The sequence below is a fragment of the Octodon degus genome, unplaced genomic scaffold, assembly GCF_000260255.1.
Source record: "Octodon degus isolate 3935 unplaced genomic scaffold, OctDeg1.0 scaffold00019, whole genome shotgun sequence".
Taxonomy (NCBI): domain Eukaryota; kingdom Metazoa; phylum Chordata; class Mammalia; order Rodentia; family Octodontidae; genus Octodon; species Octodon degus.
The window spans coordinates 5,913,422-5,923,698 of NW_004524595.1; positions in this window are offsets into that span (position 1 = coordinate 5,913,422).

The following is a 10,277-nucleotide window of genomic DNA, read 5'->3' on the forward strand; positions in this document are numbered from 1 at the left end:
TCAAGTGGGTACCTCCCTGTTGGGCAGTCTAGAGCTTTGGGAGGACCACTGCAGCCAGGGAGTAAATCTGATCTTGCAGTGTGTTGAGTGTCCCTTGTATTGCTGTGAAGCCATCTTCTATTTGTGTGCCCAACTGCAAGTATTGCTAATGGTCCATGTCCAGGGCAGTAGCACTGAGGGTTAGACTCCCTGATATTACTATTCTGGACAATATTTGCAGTACCACAGCATCACGCTTTTGGCAGGGTTGGTGGGCATATATGTGACTCTCTAGAAAAATCTAGACCTACTTCTTAAGGGTGATGGTAATTCTGGGCATCATAGAAACAGATTATCAGGGGAAACTGTGTATTAATGCAGGGAAAGCGAATCCAAATTTTTACTCCTGAAATGAAAACTGTTCAACTCTTCTGGGTTCCTTGGCTTGAAGAAAATGTTAGAGTAGGCTTCCAGCATGGTAGAGTGGTGAATGGCAAAGAAATACCCTCTCTGAGATTTGGTATCCAGAAGCTGGAATACAACAATGTGAGAAACAGCAGAAGGAGGGATGTGGATCCTCAGAACCCAGCAAAGATCTGAAGTGAGAACTGAAGCCCTGGAGAGAGTAAAGAGAGCAACTGCGGTGTAAAGGATGGAGATGGCAATCAGTGATTTCTCTCTGAGCCCTGACTTACTGAGAAGAGGAGTTCAAGTCTTCAGACACATGTTGACTACTGGCAACCCCAGACGTCTCCACAGAGAAATGCATGAGTAGAATAGAGGAGTAGACACAGCAGATGCAATGGTGGTAAGTTATTTGGGTTCATACATTTTCTAGAGAAGGTAATTGGCTGGTAGCCATCTTGGAGAGGGGCCAACTGACTTCAAAACTCATAGTACCAGCATGCTGCCTCCATCTAGAGGTTCTCACTGGCAGGGTAAGACAAAACCAAGTTCAAAGCAGCATGAAAAACATAGGTTCCATCCTCACAGCCAGAAACCAGCCTGAACTTCAGTGGAATTAAAGGCACAGACTTGTTGAGATTACCCATTACTCTGCTGTAAATCTACAGTGAGATTCTTGGTTTATTTGTTTGTTTGTTTGGTTGGTTTGTTTTGGTGATGAGGACTAAACCCAAGAAAATCAGACCAAGCTCAAATAAACAGTCAAATGTTGAACCTCAATCTTCTAGAAAAAAAGAAGAGCAAGTCAAGCCCAAATATTCAACAAGGGAGAAAATTATAAAGACCAGAGCAGAAATCAATACAATTGAGACTAAGAAAATACAAAGAATTGATGAAGAGTTTGTTCTTTGAAAATGTAAATAAAATTTTAGCCCTTTTTATCCAAAAAATGAAAGAAAAGATTCAAATCCATGCATTAGGTATAAAAAGGATGAAATTACAACATATCTTGCAAAAATCCAGATCACCAATACCTACTTTGAGAACCTGTAAAATGGAAAACACAGAAGAAATGGACAAATTCCTACATACATAAGAATTACCAAGCTGAATCAAGGAGATACAAGCATTCTAAATAAAGCAATACCACTCAATGAAATTGAATAAGAAATTAAAAACCTACCAACAAAGAAAAGCTCATGTCTTCATGGATTTAGTGCCAAATTCTACAAGAGTAGATCTAATCCTGCTATTTCTCAAACTCTTTGATGAAATGTAAAGAGAAGCAACAGTTCCAAACTCATTCCTGGAAGCATCACCTTGATACCAAAACCAGAGACAGAACCAAACAAACAAACAGAAAGAACTACAGACCAATATCCCTAATAAATATAGACACATAAATCCTCATTCAGATGCTGGTAAACAAAATCCACCAAATCATCAAGAAGATTATACACAATGACTATGTAGGATTCATCCAAGGAATGCAGGATTGGTTCAATATACACAAATCAATAAGTGTAATACACCTTATTAACAGAACCAAGGACAAAAATCATGATTATATCAATAGATGTAGAAAAAGCATAAGACAAAACTCAACATTTATTCATAATCTTAAAAAACATTTAGAAAATTAGAAAAGACAGCCTTTATCTCAATCTGATAAAAGCCATCTATGACAAAGCAACAGCCAACCTCATACTAGATGGACAAAAACAAAATTTTCACTCTAAAATCAAAATTAAGACAAGGATGTCCACTGCTACAATTCTGTTCAATATAGTTCTGGAAACATTAGATAGAACAATTAGACAAAGGAAGGAAATAACAGGAATAAGGATTGGAAAAGAAGAAGTGAAATTATCATTATTGGCAGATAACTTGATACTTTACATAGGAGACCCCCAAACTCCAGCAAAAGGCTTCTAAATTTAAAAACCAAATTCAGTACTGTAGCTGAATACAGTCAACACTCAAAAATCAATAGTATTCCTGTACACTAATCATAAACCCACTGAGAGAGAAATCAGACAACACTTTTCACAGTAGCATCCAAAAAACTTGAATACCTAGGAATCAATCTAACAAAGAAAATAAAAATAACTTTACAGTGAAAATAGCAGTATTCTGGAAAAGGATATCAAAGAGGATATCAGAAAATGCAAAGATATCTCTTGCTCTTGAGTAGGAAGAATCAAGATAGTGAAAATGGACATATATCCACCAAAATTGTTCTACAGATTTACTGTAATCCTGATCAACATATGAATAGCATACCTCACAGAATTAGAGAAAACAATTCAAAAATTCATTTGGAACCAGAACAGAGCTAGAATAGCAAAAGCAATTCTAGGTGACAAAGGCAAGACAGGGAGCATCACAATCCCTGCTTGAAATTATACTACAAAGCTATTGTGATAAAAACAGCATGGTACTGACAAAAATAGACCTGAGAATCAATGGAACAGAATAGAAAATGTAGAATTGACACTGAACATACTCACCCACCTTATTTTTGGCAAAGGAGCCAAATATCATCACTGGAAGAAAGATAGCCTCTTTAATAAATTGTTTTGAGAAAACTGGCTTTCCACATGCTGAAGATTCAAATTAAACTTATATGTTTCACTAGTCACTAAACTAAAATCAAAATGTATCAATGATTTAAATATGAAAATAGAAATGTTAAATCTGCTGGAAGATAGACTAGGTACAACTCTGGAAGACACTGGTATACGCAACACTATGAACAAAACCCCAATCACACAGGACTATCATAAAGAATCCACAACTTGGAGCACATCTTGTTAAAAAGGTTTTCCACAGCCAAAGAAACTACCAAGAGTGAAGAGACAACACAAAAAGTGAGAAAATATTTTTCCATCTGTTCTTCAGATAAAGGACTAATATCTGTAATATATAAAGAACTCAAAAATCAAGCCCCCCCTAATTTAAAGATGCAATCCAAAAATGGGTATCTGAAATGAATAGACACTTTGCAGATGAAAAAGTAGAAAGGGCAAATAAATACATGAAGAAATGTTCAACATCACTTGTTGTTCAAGACATGCAAATTGAAACAACACTGGGATTCCACCTCACTCCAGAAATAATGACTATTATCAAGAAATGAACTGTTTTGGTTACTTTGCTTTCATTGCTAAGATAAAATACCCAACACCAAAATTAAGGAATGAAAGTTCTATTTAGCTCACAGTTTGTAGAGGTTTCAGTCCATAATCAGCTGGCTCCTAAGCAGGGTGTCATGGCAGAAGGGCAACAGTTCATGGTGGCAGGAGACAGCAAAGCACTAAGAGCAAAAGGGATGAGAAGAACAATCTTTTTTTCCTCCATTATATTGTATGCAGGCTACCCTCTCCTAGGATGGATGTAGCACCTCCTCTTTCACAGGTTTAGGATACTTACAAAGTGAGGCCCCTGGCCCCCTGCTAAGTCACTTAATTAAACTTTTAAACCTTTCAAGTTGACACAATGAACAGCATCATAGAGATGTAAAGGCATCTCCTGTACACAGGAGGTTGTAGAACTGCTGAGTTACTTAGTATCAACCATTATATCAACCACTAACCTATTCTGGCAAGGGTGTAAAGAAAAAAGAATACTACTGATGAGAGTATAGACTAAAGCAACCACTGTGGGAATCCATGTGAAGACTACTCAAAAATCTAGAGATTCCATTTGACCCAGCTATTCCCCTTCTTGTTATCTTCCCAAAAGAATTAAAAGTATCATACTACAGTGATATTTCTACACCAATGTTTATATTGGCACAGTTTGTAACAGCTAAATCTTGGAAACAGCCCAAATTCTCATCAACTGATGATTGGATAAAGAAGATATGATTATTCTATATGATAGAGTACTACCCTGCCATAAAGAAGGATAAGCTAATAAATAAATAAATAAATAAATAAATAAATAAATAAATAAAGGATAAGCTGGGGACATTTCTAGCTAAATGGATGCCCTTGGAACCATACACAAGTGAAGTAAATCAGACACACATGTAAATATCACATTGTTTCTCTGGTGTGAGAAGTAAATAAGAACCAAAATGTAATGCATATTGGGAAATGGAAAGAAAATGTTCAAATAGGGAGGGGAACAAAAGAAAGGGAGGGAAAAAGAAAGGAAAGAACAAGGAAAAAGAATATAAGGAAAAATAGAAACAAAGCTTTCGTAAATAAGGAGGGGAAAGGATTGAGGGGAGTAGAGAGGGTGATGAAAAAAGGAAGAATCAAAATATATCATGTACAGGTACAGATTTTCTACAGTGAATGTTATTATGTATATCTAAAGTGTGCCAATAAAGAGAAGTAATTTTAAAAACTAAAGAAAGAAAAGACAAGGGGAGGTCAGAAGTTTGGTAGCACTGGAGATGGAGGGACCTATTGGGTCCAGCCCATCATAGCCTCTTGTCCAACTTCAACTGTTCAAATGAAAATTAAAAATAAAACCTTCCTATGACTGCTGGACACAGACACAGATATTACTATTATTGCAAAAAGACAATGGAGCCAAACATGGCCTGGCAAAGAACTTCCTCTGGTGGGTAGGTGTTGGACCCCAGTCTTTTGTGCTCTAAAGCAGTGCTGTGCTTTCTAAGAGAACCTGGTTTCCCAGATTCAGAGCCTCTACTTGGAAAAGTAGAAAGACCCATCTTGCTTTCTGCTGCTGGGGATGACTTGGGTTCCCAGGATGACCTGGGGAAATGAAAAGAATGACCCAGTGAGTGAATGAAGTCCTTCAATGCACTGGATAACAAAAGGCCTCCAAAATCCTCTTCTTCCTATGCCTGCTGTGGTCAGCCATGCAGTGATGTTAGGATGTCTCTCAATGGGCAAGCAGCTCCCTGCTGTGCTTTTGTGCAAGAGCTTCCTTTACAGGAACCAGTGACTTCATTTGACTCCCCTTTTCCTGTATTCACCAATGAAAGTTCCTGGATAGGAGGCATAAAGTGCCCTCCTGTATTCTCATCCAACTCCATGTCACGTGACAAAACCAAACTAACTTACTGACCTGTGCAATCCCCTGTCTTTAGTGATGCTGATCTTCTCTATTTAACCCCTAGAACAGAGGTATGGCTCCACCTGCACTTGGCTCCTAATGCCCTTCAGTTTTTATCTCTGGAAAGTTATAAACATGGTAACATAACTACAAATGTATCCAGGTCCATCTTGCCCTTTTGTTGTGTCATCAAAGACTTCTACCCTGAATATCAGGAAATAAACTGAGAATTATGTAGAGGCCCCACTGGCCATGAGAGTAAACTGGAAAACCTAACCACTGTTGACTGAGGACTGAGCATCTACTTTATGATAAACACAACCAGACACTTTCTGTGTACTCTTCCAATATTTCACATCCCACTGTGATTTCATAATTTGAGGAAAGGCAGTTTATCCACATCTCAAAATCCTTCTTGAATAATTGCCCAGCACAGGCCACAATCTGAAGGTTGGGACATTTCTTCCATTCACTCTAGATATGGTAGGAATAATTATCTTAAAAAACAGGCACCAAACCTTTCATCATATTTCCTGTATTAAAGTGTGAAGTAGCTATTCTTATGCCTTTTTAGAAGGGTCTCCTAACACTGCCTTTCAGGATTCTCTGTATAAGTAACCTGTTCCAGCTGTACATACTATGCCTGTTTGTCTCAGGTGCCTTCAAGTTCTACCACGGCAGCACCATTAAAAGATTATTTGCTTATTTACCTGTCAACTTAACTCATCCTCAGGAAAAGTCCTATGCTCTTGATATCTTAACACAGACCCTCAATGATCTCTGCCCTAGCATGCTCGCTGCTGTCTTGTGGCTGTCATAGTTGTTCTGGTCAGAACTGTTACTGCAATTGTTTCTTTGATCCAATCTGTACAGGCGACTAAATATGTCAATCATGCTATTCTTAATGTCACAACAACCTTGAATATAGAACAGTCTAAGGTTGAGAAGATAGCTCGGTGGCCTAAGCGCCTGCCTGGCAAATGCAAGGACCCAGGTTCAATCCCTGGTACCACATGCAGTGTCGGCCCCAAAATGGTGTGGTGGTGCACACCTATAATCCCAGTGCTGGGAAGGCTGAGACAGGGGGATCACTATGAGACTGAGCTGCATAGTGAGACCCTGTAATAAATAAATAATTTTTTAAATATTAAACAATCTATAGATAAAAAATTATTTCCACCTATAGTCTATGGAAATTGCTACTGAGTTTCTTGGGGATCACCTAATGGCTCTTAATATAAAATATTATTTTGCCTGATTTGCATTATATAAGCATATGTGTGTCACACCTTATCCATGGGATGAAACCCAACATACTTGGTATATGTTAAAAAAAATATTTATAAGGTTCCACCAAGGATAACATTACTTTGATGTACAGACACTACATGGTCAAATCCAACAAATTATCCTGGTGATCCAAGAGAAGGCAAGCCAACAGAATGATTTAAAGCCTTCAAATCCAATATTAGGTGGCTGGATCTCCAAATCTAGACTGTAGAAACTCATTGGGGAATGACAGTCATTGCTACCTTTTTATTAACTGGTCTTTTTCTCCTTTGTCTAGTCTGTAAAGTTGGAATGAATGCATTGGTGCGCAAAAACAACAGCAACATGTCTGGATTACTAACCAGCTGCTTAAGGAAACAATAAGGGGGAGATGTGGACCTCATTTTGTTGGAGCCCCCTGGCTCTCCACAAGGATGCTTTCTGTCTTCTGTGTTTTCATTCATATCTCTCTGAGGGTTTGCTGGCCCAAATCCAGCAGAAGATGACTCCTAAAAGGTCAAGTTCCTCCTCCTCAATATGATACCTTTTCTGCAGCCCATAGCAATTTCAAGAAGCAGTATACAAATGTGCTCTTCACCAGGTCTTTTAATGTCACTGAAAAGCTGTCCTTAATTCTGAAAGAGTTGTGGAAGAAACATTTCAATGTCCTACACTGCATCAACATCATTGACAGAGCCTGGGAAGATGTCACATTCTGGACCTTAAACTGAGCCTGAAGGAACTGTGGCCACAATGTCACTGAATGTGACTCTGAAGGGTCTGATGCACAGGTAATGGAGGAGATTGTGTCCATGTGCAAAAGCATGGGCCTAGACATCAATGGTGGAGATACAGGGGAGCTTGTTAGGGATGATAAGGAGGAGTGGATGGCAAAAAGAACTTTGCTGAACTCGAGTAACCAGCAGAAGGTGCTTGTTGAGGAGCATCCACTGAGGAAGAGGAAGACAAGGAAAAGGTTAGCAATCATGAGATAAAATCCATTATGAGAAAATATAATGAGTGCCAGGATTTCTTTGAGAAGCACCACCCCAACACAACTGTAATGAACAGTTTTAAATCTAATACATCATAACATGTCTTCCATTTTCCAGTGCAGAAAAAAAGTGATATGACAAATTTTTCATCAAAATTGACTCTGCAACTACGAGACAAATAAGAGAGGAAACCCCTGAAATTGGTCTTCCATTGTATCCATGGAGGGGAACTCTCCCACCACACAACCTCCTCCTCACCCACCTTCTTGTCCTCCATGCTAGAAGTCACCTCAAGCAAATTAGTGTTCACTCTGTTCATTCTGTACTATATTGTACTTATTTTGTTTCATTTTTTGGTTAAAAAATACATATGGTTCAGAATGGATTAATCTTATTTGCATTGAACCTTATGGAGAAATTTGATTTGGTTCATGACAAATTTGATTCTCAAGAGTGATAAAATGAGTTAATTTTATGAAGTGAGGTACCACTGTACTCGAAACCCTCACCAGAGCAATTAGGCAAGAGAAAGAAATAAAACAGATACATATAGGAGAGAAGGAATTCAAGCTGTCCTTTTTAGGCAGATGACATGATACTTTACACAGAATACCTCAAAAATTGTACTGGAAGATTCCTAGAACAAAAAAAAATATTCAGCAAGCTAATAGGATACAAAATCAATACACAAAAATCAATAGCATTACTGGGTACCCTAGTGACCCCACTGAGAAAAAATAGGAAAACAATGCCATTCACAACAGCTTCAAGAAAAAGAATTAACCTAACCAAGAAAGTGAAGGACCTGTATAATGAAAACTTCAGTACACTGAAAAAGGAGATCAATAAGGACATCAGAAATTGGAAAGACATTCTCCATTCCTGATAGGGAGAACTAGTGTTGGCAAAATGGCTATACTTCCCAAACTGATATTTATATAAATGTGATTTCAATAAAACTACCAAAAGAATTCCTCACAGAACTAGGAAAAACAATCCTAAAAGTCATATGGAACCAAACAAAATCCAGAATAGCAAAAGCAATATTAGACAATAAGGGCAAAGCAAGGACCATCATTATCCTGATTTTAAGTTATATCAAAATGCTACAGTAGTGAAAACATCGTTACTAGCACCAAAACAGACAGGTAGGTCAGTGAAACAGAATAGATGATGTAGGAACAACCCCAGACACATTTTCACCATCCAATCTTTGATAAAGGGGACCAAAAAATACTGGAAGAAAGAGCCTCTTTAATAAGTGATAGATAAACTTGGTACTCACATGTAGAAGACTGAATCTAGGTCCATGTCTCTCACCATACACTAAACTGAAAGCAAAATGGATCAAAGATCTAAATGTTAAAACAGAAACAGCCTGCTGTAAGATAAAAATCAGTAAAACTCTTGAAGACATAGTATGACTATGGCAACGAATTTCTGGATAGAATTCCACTTGCACAAGAAATAGTATTATTAATCAACAAATGGGGGTGGGCATGGTGGCACACATCTGTAATTCTAGCACTTAGAAGGCATAGGCAGTAGGATCACCACGAATTTGAGGCCATCCTGGGTTACACAAGGGCTACCTAGTCAGTTCAAGCCTGAACTACACCGAAAGGTACTGTCTTTAAAAAATGGCAAAGAACCAACAAATGGAATCACATCAAATTAAAAAGCTTCTGCACAGCAAAGGAAGCAATCAACAGTGAAGAAACAACCTATAGAATGGGAAAATTTTTGCTAGCTGCATCTAGTAAAAGCACTAATATCTAGAAGGTATAAAAAATAAAAAATTGGACCCCTATGGTAAAATATCCAATCAAAAAATAAGCAACTGAAATGAATAGATGTATCAGAAGATGTAGTATAAATGATCAATAAATACATGAAAGAAATGTTCAACATCTCTGGCCATCAGAGAAATGGAAATTAAAACAACACTGAAAAAAAAATAAAAATAAATAAAAATAAAACAACACTGAGATACCACTTTACTCCAGAAAGAATGACCATCATCAAGAGATCAAATGATAGCAAATGCTTGAGAGGTTTCAGGAATAAAGGAAGTCTTCTACATTGTTTGTAGAAATGTAAACTAGTACAACCCCTATGACAATCAGTATGGACATTTCTCAAATAACTAAAAATAGAAATTTCATTTGACTCAGCTCTTCTTCCCCAGGTATCTCCAAAAGTTAAAAATATGTTATAGTGACACATGCATTCCCATGTTTAAATGGTAGCAGCACAACTTATGATAGCAAAATCTTGGAAGCAGCCTATATGTCTCACCAGCAGATGAATAGATAAAGAAAACATGGTGTTTCTATACAATGGAGTATATAAACTCGGCCATGAAAAAGGATAAATTTAATTCTTTTTAGGAAAATGTATGTATTTTGAGAGCACAATGTTAAGTGAAAGGTATCAGATACAAAAGTTTAAATAATGCATGTTTTCTCTTATGGGAGAAATCTAAAGTATAAATAATTTAAAGAGCAAGATAAAAAAGAGGGCTGGGGAGATAGCTCAGCAGCATAAGCACTTGTCTGGCAAACACAAGGTCCTGAGTTCAATCCCCAGTACCAA